Genomic DNA, 15,440 nt, shown 5'->3' on the forward strand with positions numbered 1-15,440 from the left:
GCAGCAGCAGCAATAATATATGTGTATTTAAGCATTTTAATCAAAAGACTTGTAAGATTAAGGGTCATTTTTATTATCTTCTTTATACTTTGCTTTTTTCAAAATATTAATAGTTATCTACATTATTTTTATAATCAGAGAAATATATTTTTAAATACATAAAATTCAAACATTTTAGCCTTTTGATTCAATTGGTTCTTGGTGCTATCTATCCACCCGCTCCTCCTCATCTACAGTCATAAACTTTAAAGACAGATATGGTATCATACTTGCCACTTATTATGCCCTTTACCACCTCTGTCTTTCTTTCTTTTTTTGAAATTTATTTATTTTAATTGGAAGCTAATCACTTTACAACATTGTAGTGATTTTTGCCATACATTGACATGAATCAGCCATGGGACATCCTGAACTCACCTCCCTCCCCATCCCCTCTCTCAGGGTTGTCGCAGAGCACCAGCTTTGCGTGCCCTGTTTCATGCATCGAACTTGGACTGGTGATCTATTTCACATATGGTAATATACATATTCCAGTGCTATTCTCACAAATCATCCCACCCTTGCCTTCTCCCAAAGAGTCCAAAGGTCTGTTTTTTATATCTGTGTCTCTTTTGCTGTCTTGCATACAGGCTAATCATTGCCATCTTTCTAAATTCCATATGTATGTGTTAATATGCTGTATTGGTGTTTTTCTTTCTGACTTACTTCACTCTGTATAATAGGCTGCAGTTTCATCCACCTCATTAGAACTGATTCAAATGCATTCTTTTTAATGGCTGAGTAATATTCCAATGTGTATATGTGCCACAGCTTTCTTATCCATTTGTCTGCTCGTGGACATCTAGGTTGCTTCCATGTCCTAGCTATAGTAAACAGTGATGCAATGAATATTGGGGTACACGTGTCTCTTTCAATTCTGGTTTTGTTGGTGTGTATGCCCAGCAGTGGGATTGCTGGGTTGTATGGCAATTCTATTTCTAGTTTTTTGAGGAATCTCCACACTGTTCTCCATAGTGGCTGTACTGGATTGCATTCCCACCAACAGAGTAAGAGGGTTTCTTTTTCTCCACACCCTCTTCAGCATTTATCATACCTCTGTCTTTCAAAGCTTCTTTGAGGATGGAAACTCTTGTTATACATAAGCCAGATATAACACAAAACTCTCTGCATCCCCACTGGCAAAGTTCATAAAGAAGACCACTTTTACTTTACTTCTAGATACTCCTGCTTCAGCTGATGTGCCCCAACTTCTTGTCCTAAGTAATGTAACATCCCTGCCCATTCAATACAATCTGTAATCTCTTGGCTCAAAGCCAAAATCATTCAAACTCTTTCTATGCCTTTTTATCCAAGCCATACTATTCATTTCCAGAAATTCACACCCAATCCTCTTACCTTATTCAAAGCAATGGCATCTATGTATGGCCTTCAACTCCTCATACAACACTTTAATAATAAAGTGGAGAGAAGAAGAATATGAGTTTCTTTTTCATATCAGTGGATCTACCATCTGGAACAGCAATCTTTTCACATGATGTTCAATAAGTAACTATAAAATCAATCTATCAGGAAATTATAACATATTGCAGTAATCTCTTGCTCTGTCTAAACTTAGGAAAGGAAAAGGAGCATCTCTGTTCAAGTCAGTAGACCCTCCATGTTTTGAGTAGACAACATTTATGTGCATACATGCACACACACAATCCTCCAGGTAAGGTTGAGTGGCTCACCAAACGATCCTCATTTTGTCCTCCCAAATCTCCATCTCAGTTTCTCCTGAAGTACTGTATCACAGATAATTGTCACTGATCCCAAATAAAGTCCTTATACTCCCCAGTTCAGGCCCTTTCGTTTCCATTTCTCCTGAGAGTCAATTCACTTCTCCCACAAAGGGGCTTCTCCCTTTGTGGCTACTTCTCCCACAAAGGCTTTTCCCAGAAGAAATGGGAAAGTCTACATCATTAATACATTGATGTAAAGAGCTGATAGTATATTTGGTTGACACAGCATTCTGGAAAGCAGTTTTGTGATAAATATGAAGTGTTAAACTTCTGCATAAACTATGTCCTCCAACTTTTACTTCTGGTTATTTGTCCTAAGGAAATATGGATATGGATATGTACAAAGTTTGCCTTAAAATGTTTATATAAAATTATGATGTTTTTAGAAGAAAATGTTAACTGCTTTTATTTCAACATAATATGATTACATCTTTTATTTTCTTCTTAATAGGTTTTTAAAATATATTTGAATGTTTCTATGATAAAACTAATCAGACATAAGAATTCCCATTTCTAACCTGAGGGTAGGCCTTGTCCACAGGCAATCAGCAGGACTGAGTGACTGATTCAAATAACTTCACTTTTTATGTAAAAATTTTCCCTCCAGAATCAGAAGAAGGGTGTTGTCAAGCCAACATTTATTTAAGAAGTATTCTTCTAACGTAGAAGAAGGGCCATTAATCCAAACTGCTGTAACAAGCAGATCTTTGAAAAAGTCACTTCCCACTTGAACCATCTGCTAAAATCCTTCTTTAGCCACTCAGGTTAGTAATCCATATTTGCTCTATTGTACAGTTATAAATCATCAGCCCCCTGATTTAGTTTGAATTACTGAAAATCCCTCAAAAAGAGTGCAAATACAGAAATGTTGTTTCCATGTGTTAATGTTCCTGGGAATATTCCCTGGCCAAAGGGAATAGCTGACACCCAGGGACTGGTTGATGACAGAGAGCAAATGTCTGAAATCCTTACCTCAACTTATAAAAATCTCTGAATTGATATTTCAAATGATGTTCCCTACAATACTGCCTGGGGCAACAATATGATGGAGCCAGGTCATAGCTTACCCACAAACCTAAGTTTTGAATATTCAGGGCAAGTACACTGGACTTGTTATCAAAAGACATTGGGGCTCAGCAATTACCTTAACTTATTGAGCAAAGCTGTTTGGCCTCTGGGGGTCACAGTGTCATTACTACATCATTTTAAATACATTAAATACATTACAGTGCATTCAAAATGGAATAATTCCTACTTCTCAAGTATATTGTGAGGATTAAATAAGAAAGGTCTGGCTCACGGTAAATATTTATTAAAATAAGAATATGCTAAGAAAAATAGTAACTGACCAAAGGATATTGTTTTCAGCTTGTCCAGTGAGCTGTTTGTCATTTTCCTTTACAATGCCTTTTTTCTATTTCTTCTGGCATTTTCTTGACCGGTAAGGTCATGTGGTGATAAAGAATACAGCCTTAGGAATGAAGAGACAGGTTTCAATCCAAGCTGTGAACCTGTGATATGGAATAAAGCTTTCTGGGTTACAATGACCTTAACTACACAAAGCAGGATAGCTATTTATGTGAAGGTATCCTGAAGTTACAGAATTGCATGATCTTATCTTTTCACCTTTATTTCATACAAATTATGAATCAAGCTTGAACCTCTCTAGTTCCTCTTTACGCATAAAACAGCATCGCTCCCCAAGTATCTGTAAGTATTCCAGTCACAGCTTAGCTGTGAGAATGTAATAGAGGTTTAGAGAGAGACTCTGAGAATGCTATGATGCACTTCAGCTTGAACTGCTTCCAGTGAAGCCATTGGCAAGCAGATCTTTCTCTTCCTCCATGTCATAGTCATGAATTGGGAACTAATTGGGTTTGACTCACTACATGTCTAACCTTCCAGGTCACTGGCTAAGCTGTTAGGTAAAACTTGGGTCGCTCTAGTTTTTGCCCTGGACATCATATATGCATCACTTACCTTGATTGCCTCAGTCAGTGCTTTTTCCCTTTAACTCACTCAAGCTTCTGGAAGGTTTTCTTCTTATCATCTGCAACAAAATATCTATCAAAACTGAGATCTCAGAGCCTCAGATAAGAAACCGGTTAAGGTATCTTAGGTCATTTATCTGCACCTTGAAGAGGTATTATTCCTATGATCTATTGTTTTCTTTCAACAAAATTTCCTCTCTGAGATCCCTGTGTATATCTTGGTACCTCTGATTATTTCTGATTTTGAATAGCAGTATTTCAGATTTACTATAATAAATATATACTGAGATTTCATGCCAATATTACTTTGGGGACCAAATTTAACTGGTACCTAAAATTAATAAAATGTTACCTTTTATTTTTAAGCCAATATTTTACTTTCAATATTTACTTCATACCAAAATTTCTATAATTCACTTAAAAGGCACCTTGGTAAGGAGGAAATGACCTATTAGACTTTTGAGTTATAGGTTGAATCTGATTCTGTGAGTTCTAGACAGTTTCCATAAAAGAAACCTCTGTATGAAACACATAAAAGCTTGAAATGTCTCATTTCTGGAAAAGCTTGCTTAGAATTTATTTTAAGAGAAAAATACCCAAGATGGTTGTAGAACTACCACTTGAGGAACAGGCACCAATCATAAGACATCGCTTCTGAAAGTGCTGTCTAGTCAAAAGCCCTTGCTAGCTAACAAAACATTGTAAGAATGTCAGAATGTTCAACAAGAGTGGTGGTTCTCTGGAAGTAGCTGAGGTTGTAGCAATGATTAAGACAACTTTGGAACCCTGGGCTATAGGAACAAAGGTATTAAGTGCAGGCCTTTGTGGAACACATACGTATGTGGTTGGTAAGTGAGGTACCGCAGACAATGAATAAAGTTCAAGGAGGCTGTAAATGTTGAAGATGGTCTTGACAACTGTTGGAAGTTAGCTAGGTGCTTACCCAGTCCCTCCCTATGGTTTCTGCAGTGCTATCCAAGGTCATATCTTTGAGAGCTAATCCAAAATGTTATTTGTTGATGCAAACCAAAGTAAAGCAAACTGAAACAGAATAATTGCAGCTTTAATCTTGGTCCTTTTTGGATAGTTCAGTTCAGTCGCTCAGTCATGTCCAAACCTTTGCAAACCCATGGACTGCAGCATGCCAGGCCTCCCTGTCCATCACCGACTCCTGGAGCTTGCTCAAACTCATGTCCATTGAGCCGGTGATGCCATCCAACTGTCTCATCCTCTGTCGTCCCCTTCTCCTCCTGCCTTCGGTCTTTCCCAGCATCAGGGTCTTTTCCAATGAGTCAGTTCTTCGCATCAGGTGGCCACAGTATTGGAACTTCAGCTTAAGCATCAGTCCTTCCAATGAGTATCCAGGACTGATTTCCTTTAGGATTGACTGATTTGATCTGCTTGCAGTCCAAGGGGACTCTCAAGAGTCTTTTCCAACACCACAGTTCAAAAGCATCAATTCTTCAGTACTCTGCTTTCTTTATGGTCCAACTCTCACATCCATGCATGACTACTGGAAAAACCATAGCTTTAAGTGGGTTCCAATTCTAGCGCTGACATTCACCAGCAATATGATTTGGGGCAAGTTCCTTCAACTTTCTAGGCCTTGCTTTTCTTATCAATAAATTAGACAAAGTAATGCATACCTTATAAGGTCATTGTGGGGATTAAATTCAAAGTATATATAACATACTTCCTATGTAATAGGTCCTTAATAAATGGCAGCTGTAATTACAATTAGGTTAATGATGTATGATAGTGCTAACAGTGATTTTTAAACAAATATCACAGTGTTTGGCACACAGTAAGAAATTAGCACTTCTTTTTCTTCCCTTCTCATTTGAGACTACTTCATGTCTATAATTTACAGTGTAATCTACCAATAGCTTTTCTCCCTGATGTCCCAAAGAAAAATATACTGCATTTTTCTCTAAAGAGTTTTAAAATTCTTCTCTAAGAAAGATATCTGTTGTGTTTTAGGTTAGAAGTGGGAAAAATGGCCTTTGGAATCAGAATAGTTCATTTTTTCCCCCTTTCACTATTCTTTAAGTTGTAATGAACATCTGTGTTAGAGTCATTTTACTCTTATATGAAGAGAATATTAATTGCACCAAAGCTCTTGCTGCATCCAAAATATAATGGCAGTAGCTACCATTTGAGAACACTTGCAGTGCATGGGTGTACCATCTTATTTAATGATTACAATATTATTACATGATTATTGCTACCATTTTCATTTTTCAGATGAGGAAAATTTGGCTGATAAAGGTAAAAATACAACTGGACCTAGGTCACATAGCTAATAGGCAACAGAGCTGGGATTTAAACCTCTGTCTGACTCTAAAGAGTATGCTGATATTCACTATGCCATACGTCTCCTCGGCAAAGGTGGAAACACTAAGAAAGCTTATTCTCTTAGGGAACTATAAAATAATAAAAATTGAGTGAACCAAATGTCAACTTTCTCATTAAGATAGGAAGTACACACAATATAAAAATGATAAATCAGTTAACATTTGTTTTTTACAACATCAGTGTTCCATGAGAAAACTAAATTCAACCATCTTTGTCCCAACTAATCTTTTCAACATTAATAATTTCCTAAAGTAAATTATGAACTGGGAATTAATTTAATGAGCTTTTCTTCCTAATGACATAAGCCTCATATCATCATAGTTTCCAAAGCAAATTGCCATTTAAGTTATCAAAGAATGTGGACTGCAGCCCTCTATGGAATTCAGAGTTAAAAACAGAATTCAATCATTAGAATTTGTCATCGAAGTGGACCCTTTCATTCTTAAAAAGAAAAAGGTGTGTTAAAATAGCCAGCGGCCTAAATTCCTTAGCAATTTAATGATGTTTGTTTCTTGTCATGTGTTACCTGCTCCACAAAACACATGCTGCCCATATAAAATATGGCTTGTATACAATTTTTAATACACAATTATAATTTTCAATGAGCCATGTACACGGGATATACTGGATCATGTCATTTGCATAAAATGTTAGTTGGATTGGTAGTTAGTTCACCCTCTTGCTGTCCTTGACACAACACACAGAATGTTGAATCTCATACTGTCATTAGTGATGACAGTCAGAATAAAAATCAGTCACCCAGTTTAACTAAAAGAATGAAAAATTGAATCACCTCTGATTTGTCAAATCATTTCACAGAGTCATGATACCATAAATAAACTATATTAGTCCTACAAAGGGATTAAAATTCTCACCATAACATTTATGAGCAAGCCATTCTATTTGAGGAAGAAGAGATTATATCAAAAGGTTTGGATACTTTTAAAATATATTAGTACTTGAAAAGGATTAAATAACTTGATGTATCATCTCTCCAGTCAATCTAAATTGTTTATTTGCATTTTAACACCCACTGTGGACAAGATGCTTTTCATAAGGGGTTCTCTATGCTAAGGGATGAGTAATTTACCGAGTTTATAAGAGAGGTGGAATATGATGGTGAAGGATCTTGAAACATATGGGGAATGGTTGAGGAAAATGGATTTATTTAGCCTCAGGAAAATTCAGCAGAGGACATCCTAGGTGCTTTCATTTATTTAAAACTGTCATATGGAAGTAGATTAATATACAAAACAAAGGCAAATAGAAAACACAAGGAAGCCAGTTTCTACTCATCATAGGAAGAGACTTTGTAAATATTAGAGCTATGTATGACTGTCCATTCTGCATACCATTGGAAATACCCAAACATAAGTTGAGGTTAGAACACTATAGGGAAAAATTATTGTATAAAAGAAAAAAATTTAGGTAGATGGCTGGCCAGTAATGTTTCCTTCAGTGCTAAATTTCTCTGTTCTAGAGCTTAAAAAGACACAGACATGAAATTACTCAAATTACAAATGCAAAAGAGAAAAATCCACACTGAGTGTGAAGTCTTGTCACGGGTTGAGTTTCTCCAGAACGTGACTGTAAGACTGAATTTAGTTGGCTGAATGCTTATCCAGGGTGAGGACAATCTCTGTAGATAGGGGAAATAGGAAATGGGATTGAGGGAAGAGACAAGTTAAGCAAAGAGTTAAGCAAAGGACCAGTGACAGCCTCAGGGTACTCTGAAAGTTGTTACGAATATCCTTTCAGAGTTGTCCTGAGTTGGGCCAAGATGGTTAGTTCTTCATACAGATTTATCAGTCATTCATTGGATGTGGATCCAAGGCAGAGAGATAATCTTGCACAAGGTCACTTGTGCAGCTGAGGTCAAGACTGCTGAAAGAGCTAGTGGCTGAAGGCTTTCAGCCAGCAGCACTCCCAACAATTGGGGCCATAAGTCCTGCACTGAAGGGAGGTCTGGGGGACACATTATAGTGTCCACCAGGTCCACTCTGTGTGCAAATTGAATCTATTTATTGATAAACAATTTGTGAGCGACTTCCATGAATTCTAGCAGACTTCTTAAATGAATTTTACAGAGGAGGAAAGTTAGTGAAACAAACTTCAGATACTGCAGCCGGTCTCAGAGGCACAGCTGACCCTCATTGTCTCCCCACCAGAGGACCAGCGCTCTTCATTCTAGATACCAGGTCAGTAACAATATCAACTCAATCAACAATGGTGAGTAAAAATACCTATTCTTGGGCACAAGCATAGACTCCTTGCACTATGCGTCTCTTTCATCAGAGCCTGTGACCCAGACTCTTTAAGGAGTCAGGGAAAAGGGGCCGTTGGGACCAAGAGCACGCAGGTGTTTCTCCTCCAGGGGTCCTATACCGATCCCCCAGCCCCATTATATCTCCTGAGATCCTGCAAGACGCGGCTTCCTCTTGGAAGAGTGAGCTGGCGGAGGCAGCAGTTAAGGCCTGATTCTGCAGTTCTCAGAGCCTCCCAGGCGCCTAGCACAGCCCAGCCGGTCCTCTCCCTGCCGGTCCAACAGGGCCCCAGCTCATTCCTTGCACCATCCCCGCCCCCGCCCGCCCCCCACTGAGCCACAGAGCGCGTGTGAAGGCTCCAATTTGTCTTCCTGGGAAGCCACACACTCCACACACCCATCAGGCCCTAGGCCTGGTCCTCAGGTGCCACTTGCGCTACTCATAAGAGGGGAACATTTCCTGACAGAGGGGCGTGGACGAAGGAGCCAGCGCCCCATCACAGGGTGTGGGCAGCAGGGCTGAGTCAAAAGAAAGAGCGGGGCTCTGAGGCTGAACCGGGGAAAGCTCCAGCAGCAGGCGGCCTCCTGGGAGAATTCCTGACACCTCGCTGTTGCTGGGAGGAAAAATTGCCCTGAGGATACTGTAACCCTGTGCTGAGCTGTTGGACTGCTCCGGCGTTTGACCTGCTAGAGCTAAGCCTGTAATGCAATCGCCGGTATCCTGGGGCTTGCCTAGGACTCCCAGCCAGTGCTGGTCTTTGCGGTGACCAGGTCGCAGATGTGCCTGCCTTTGATCTACACTGGGAGGAAGCCTTGTCCTTCTTTCTGCGGGGGGCCCACAGGACAGCTGCTGTCTCAGCGTGATTCTGGCCTTTGGGTCAGGGGAAGGGTGTGGGGAAACCGCTTTGCATGGTTTCCTGAGATGCGGCAGGCAAGCGTAGGAGGGAGAGGCCCTAGGTAATGGTGGTAGACTACGGCTATGTGCTACCTGTGTAACAACCAACTTGAATCTTGATAGAGCATTTTTATCTTAAAAAGGATTGTTGCAGGGCCCACCTGACTTTACGACTTAGAAAATCTGAGAACGGAGCCGATAATGCACCACTGAGGCTGTGTGGGCACTTGGTACCCCGTGGTTAGATAGTTCATTTCTACAAAGGCGCACGGGAGAATGGTTTTTCAGAAGCTATTAAAGCCTCTGCAGATGGTATGACCTTGCTCCGTGATTCTGTATTGTGAATGTCCCTTTGGTGGTTGTCATACACTCCAAATGCTATCTTTACCCACAGCTAGTAAGGCCACAGGGTATGACTGGTTTGTTTCAAATAGCAAGGCTATTTCCATCATAGCCTGCTCTCCCTACAGAGCTTTTCCTATTTGGGTCTCACTCAGAGCTTCCATGTCACTTGGTGTACACGTCCATACAGTGTTCCCAGTTGTTGATTCCTTTAGAATCCGAAGAAGCCTACATGTCATTCTACCTCTTTCTTTGTACTGGGATGTGCAAGAGGCAATAATTTATCTTTTACTTGGCATGGAATGCCCTAGAATGCCCGTGACCACTACAGTTTTACCGGTGTGACCTAACCCTGAGTCCTTAGGGTTAATCTCTCATCCTCTGGAGCACAGGGTCTTTCTTAACAAGGCCTCTGACATGTTAGCCACTTCTCACTCTCACTAGCATGCACTCACTGATACAGATAATGATTCAACATGGTATTTTGCAAGAAGTTAGACTAAACTCTAAATAAATACTGTTGCCTTACCGTTGTCTGAATTCAAACTATTTCTGATCCCCTATTCTGATAGTTATGGGAAAGAATACGTTTGATGAATCGTATTCTGTGTACCTGGGGCTGTTTTAATATGCTCAAGATAAGATGTCACACATGACATGGTGGCTGTAATTAGGACTATTCCTTGGTTGAGTTTGCCATAGTCTAATGCCATTTTCTAGAATCCATCTGGTTATCACAAGGGGCTGGGCTACTGAAGAAGGTGTAGAACTGACTGGAAACATTGACCCTGCCTTCTGTACATTGTTGAGTGGCATGAATTTCCATCAGTTCCAGGCATGTGGGCTTCCCTGGTGGCTCAGAGGTTAAAGCATCTGCCTGGAATGCTGGAGACCTGGGTTCAATCCTTGGGTCAGGAAGATCCCCTGGAGAAGGAAATGGCAACCCACTCCAGTACTCTTGCCTGGAGAATCCCATGGAGGAAGGAGCCTGGTAGGCTACAGTCCATGGGGTCACAAAGAGTCGGACACGACTGAGCGACTTCACTCCCAGGCATGTGGTAGTATTTTTGATTTCCTGTGTTGGAAGGGAGTTTTACAGTATCAGAAACTTCCTACTTAGAATTCACACCAAAACACCTTTGTACCCCGCATGCCAAGCATCCCTTGTAGGTGTTGTAACGTTACCAAGGATGTCTATCCTGACTACATTTGGGACAAGGAAAATAACCACTAGGTGGATCCATGTACCCAGTGAATCCTTTGAGTCAGTTTTCCTTTTTTTCCATTTATTACCTGGCTTCCATATGCCCCCATGTTAACAGATCATGTTGACACTTTAGACTTCTAGGTACCAATTTAATTCACACTCTTTACCCATCATTCCATAAAATGTTTAACTATTTACCTTCCCCTAGGGTGAGTGAGTGAGTGAGTGAAGTCGCTCAGTCGTGTCCGACTCTTTGCGACCCCATGGACTGTAGCCTACCAGGCTCCTCCCTCCATGGGATTCTCCAGGCAAGAGTACTGGAGTGGGTTGCCATTTCCTTCTCCAGGGGATCTTCCCGACCCTGGGATCGAACCCAGGTCTCCAGCATTCCAGGCAGATGCTTTATTTAACCTCTGAGCCACCAGGGAAGCCCTTTGACCCTAACATATAGTTTGGTCTTCTTTGTTAATCTGAAAATCTTTGTCTTTTGGTGTGGTTATACCAATTTTATTTAATGTAATTATTGATACATTTCAATTTTGGCTCATAATTTTATTGTTCTCTTCATCTTTCTGTTTCTTGCCTGATTTATTGTGGCTTATTTGAATATGTTTGAGTATTTTATTTTATCTATGTGAATTTTTATTGTATGCCTTTATTTGAATTTTGTTAGTGACTACTGCAGGGATTACAATATATACACCAAATTTTTCAGCTCTACTTAAAGTTAATATTTTAACCTCTTCAAGTGAAATGTGGAATCATTATGGCTACGTAGGTCTCTTTATCCTACTCCTTTATTTTGTAGTTGTCATATGCATTATACATGACAGGAAGTGTAGGGGGAGGGAATAGGACATGAACAAGAAAGTAATAAAGAAGAAAGACTAGGTAAAACGGAACAATGAAAAAGTATCTAGCTTCTTAATATTGATTAGTTCTACTAACAGAAATACTGAAAAGTTCTACAATTCTTGGGGCGGGGAGGGGGAGATTCAAAACATACTGAGGTTTTAAATGAAATTAAAGCTTTTATTTTCATTCCACCTACCAAATGTATAATATCCACACTAAACATTCTCCTATTTCATTCGTCAATATGCAGATTTTGTATTTTGGCCTGGGTTAAGAAAGGCTTGCAGGTTGACAAGTTGCGGTGGAGTGGGGTGCTCTAGAGAAGATAGGTACATTTAAAATCAGGAAAATCAATTGAAAACCCCATCAGACAATTTTATAGGCTTTGCTTTCCATGAAGTGAAGTGAAGTGAAGTCGCTCAGTCGTGTCCGACTCTTTGTGACCCCATGGACTATAGCCTACCAGGCTCCTTTGTCCATGGGATTTTCCAGGCAATAGTACTGGAGTGGATTGCCATTTCCTTCTCCAGGGGATCTGCCCGACCCAGGGATCGAACCCAGGTCTCCCGCATGGTAGACAGACGCTTTACCATCTGAGCCACCAGGGAAGTCCTTGCTTTCCATAGTCATATATATTTTAAAGAACCAGAGAAGATATGTTTATTTTGCATATCTTATTTATTTACTGTTCTGTGTCTCTTTCTGAAGTTCCAAATTTCCTTCTGATACCATTCTTCTGCCTATACAACTTCTTTCTTTTAGAAAAGGTCTTCTGGAGGCAAATTCTCTTTATTTCATCTTGTGTTCTAAGTCACTTCAGTTGTGTAGCTCACCAGGCTCCTCTGTCCATGGGCTTCTCCAGGCAAAGATACTGGAGTGGATTACCATGCCCTCCTCCAGGGGATCTTCCAGATCAGGGGATCAAACCTGTGTTTCCTGTGGCTTCTGCACTGCAGGTGGATTCTTTATCCTTGAGCCACTGGGGAAGACCAAAGTGAAAGTGAAAGTTGCTCAGTCCTATCTGACTCGTTGCGACACCGTGGACTATACAGTCCATGGAATTCTCCAGGCCAGCATACTGGAATGGTTGCTCTTCCCTTCTCCAGGGGATCCTCCAAACCCAGAGATTGAACCCAGGTCTCCCACATTGCAGGCAGATTCTTTACCAACTGAGCCACCAGGGGAGATGGCCTTATTTCTCCTTTATTTCTGAAGGCTATTTTACTGGATATAAATTCTGGACAGATAACTTTCTCTTTGGAATTCCAAGTAATTTCCCCAATGTTTTACACCCCTCATGGTTTCTGGTGAGAAATCTAAGGTCATTTGAGTTGGCTTTTCCCATTATGTAATATGTTGCTTTCCTCTGGCTGATTTTAAGATTTTTTCCCTCATTTTTATTTTTTAGTTGTTTGATTATGATGTATTGAGATGTAATTTTCTTTGCATTTATTCTAATTAGATGTCACCACATTTTTTTGTATCTGTTTAATTATATCTTTAACCACATTTTGGAAAATTTAAGCCATTGTTTCTCTAAATTTTTTTAATTGAAGGATAATTGCTTTACATAATTTTGTAGTTTTCTGTCATACATCAATGAGATTCAGCCATGGGTACACACATGTCCCTTCCCTCCTGGCCCTGCCTCCCAACTCCCTCCACTTCCCACCCTTCAGCCTGTCACAGCACCCATGTTTGAGTTTCCTGAGTCATACAGCAAATTCCCATTAGCTATCTGTTTTACATATGATATTGTAAATTTCTATGTTTCTCTCTCCAAACATCTCCCCTTCTCCCTTGTATCCTCCCTCTACGTCCATAGGTCTGTCCTCTATGTCTGTTTCTCCATTGTTACCCTAAAAATAAATTTAAGCCATTGTTTCTTAAAATGTATTTTCTAATTGATTTTTCCCTTCTATTTTTCTGGCACTTCAATGACATGTATATTAATTCTCCAATTTGGAAAAAAGCTTCAGATTGGAAATTTTCAATTGTTCTATCTTCAGGTTAATTGATTTTTTCCTTTGTCATATCCATTTTGCAAGTGAGCTATATGTGCTTTTTGTTAATTCCATTACTGTATTATTCAGTTCTAAAATTGTCATTTATTTCCTTCTTTATAATTTCTACTTCTTTCTTGAGAACATCTATCTTCCCATTCAAGAACATTTTCCATTACTTCATGAGGCATGGTTATAATCTCTGCTTTATATTATTTGATAATTCCAATATCTGAGTCATCTCAGGGTTAGCATCTGTGAATTTTCTAGCATCTGTGATTTTTATTAAGATTTTACAGGTACTTGTATATCAATTATATATAGAACTTTTTGAATATTATGAGATTGTTAAATTCTTCAGAGAATGTTGTTGGCATTCTCTTTTAGCAGCAGTTGACCTCATTCGTTTCCGATGCAAGTCTTAACTTGTTTTTTTGGTGGGCTCTAGTCTACAGGCCAATTTAGTTTTCAAAGTTTATATAGTGCTCTTTGTGCCAGTTTGGGAACTCATCAGATTTAAGCCAGCAGTCCCCAATGTTTCTGGCACAGGGACTGGTTTCATTGAAGATGATTTTTCCATGGACAGGGAGTGTGGATGATGGTTTGGGGATAATTCAAGTGCATTATGTTTATCGTGCATTTTATTTCTATTATTATTACATCAGCTTCACCTCAGATCCTCAGGCATTAGATCTTGGAGGTTGGGGACCCTGATTTAAACTATAGTGTGACAGCAAAAAAAGGAGGAAGTCAAGAGCTACCTGGAGTAACAGGCAAATTTGGCCTTGAAGTACAAAGCAGGGCAAAGGAGAATAGTTTTGTAAGAGAACACACTGGTCATAGCAAACACCCTCTTCCGACAACACAATAGAAGGCTCTACACATGGACATCCCAGATGGTCAATACCAAAATCAGATTGATTACATTCTTTGAAGCCAAAGATGGAAAAGCTCTACACAATCAGCAAAAATAAGACTAGGAGCTGACTGTGGCTCAGATCATGAACTCTTTATTGCCAAATTCACACTTAAAGTGAAGAAAGTAGGGAAAACCACTAGACCATTCAGGTATGACTTAAATCAAATCCCTTATGATTATACAATGGAAGTGACAAGTAGATTCAAGGGATTAGATCTAATAGAGTATCTGAAGAACTATGGATGGAAGTTTGTGACATTGTACAGGAAGCCGTATTCAAGACCATCCCCCCTCAAAAAAATGCAAAAAGGCAAAATGGTTGTCTGAGGAGGCCTTACAAATAGTAAGAAAAGAAGAGAAGCGAAAGGCAAAGGAGAAAAGGAAAGATATCCATTTGAATGCAGAGTTCCAAAGAACAGCAAGGAGAGATAAGAAAGCTTTCCTCAATGATCAATGCAAAGATAGAGGAAAACAATAGAATGGGAAAGACTAGAGATTTCTTCAAGAAAATCAGAGATACCAAGGGAACATTTCATGCAAAGATGAGCACAATAAAGGAAAGAAATGGTGTGGACCTAACAGAAGCAGAAGATAATGAGAGGTGGCAAGAAAACACAGAGGAACCATACAAGAAAGATCTTCATGACCCACATAACTATGATAGTGTGATCACTCACCTAGAGCCAGACATCCTGGAATGTGAACTCAAGTGGGCCTTAGGAAGCATACTATGGAGCTAGTGGAGGGAATGGAATTCCAGCTGAACTATTTCAAATCCAAAAAGATGATGCTGTTAAAGTGCTCCATTCATTATGCCAGCTTATTTGGA

General features: G+C 39.6%; 1 long non-coding RNA gene across 1 annotated transcript in view; it reads left to right on the forward strand.

The window, feature by feature from the left end:
* LOC138433256 (uncharacterized) overlaps window positions 1–15,440 on the forward strand; it is a 152,764-nt gene that overhangs the window by 67,072 nt on the left and 70,252 nt on the right. Inside the window, exon 3 of the long non-coding RNA XR_011254219.1 lies at window positions 8,215–8,325. This is a non-coding gene — a long non-coding RNA (uncharacterized lncRNA). The remainder of the gene's footprint in view (window positions 1–8,214; window positions 8,326–15,440) is intronic.

Source organism: Ovis canadensis, chromosome 2, assembly GCF_042477335.2.
Source record: "Ovis canadensis isolate MfBH-ARS-UI-01 breed Bighorn chromosome 2, ARS-UI_OviCan_v2, whole genome shotgun sequence".
Taxonomy (NCBI): Eukaryota; Metazoa; Chordata; class Mammalia; order Artiodactyla; family Bovidae; genus Ovis; species Ovis canadensis.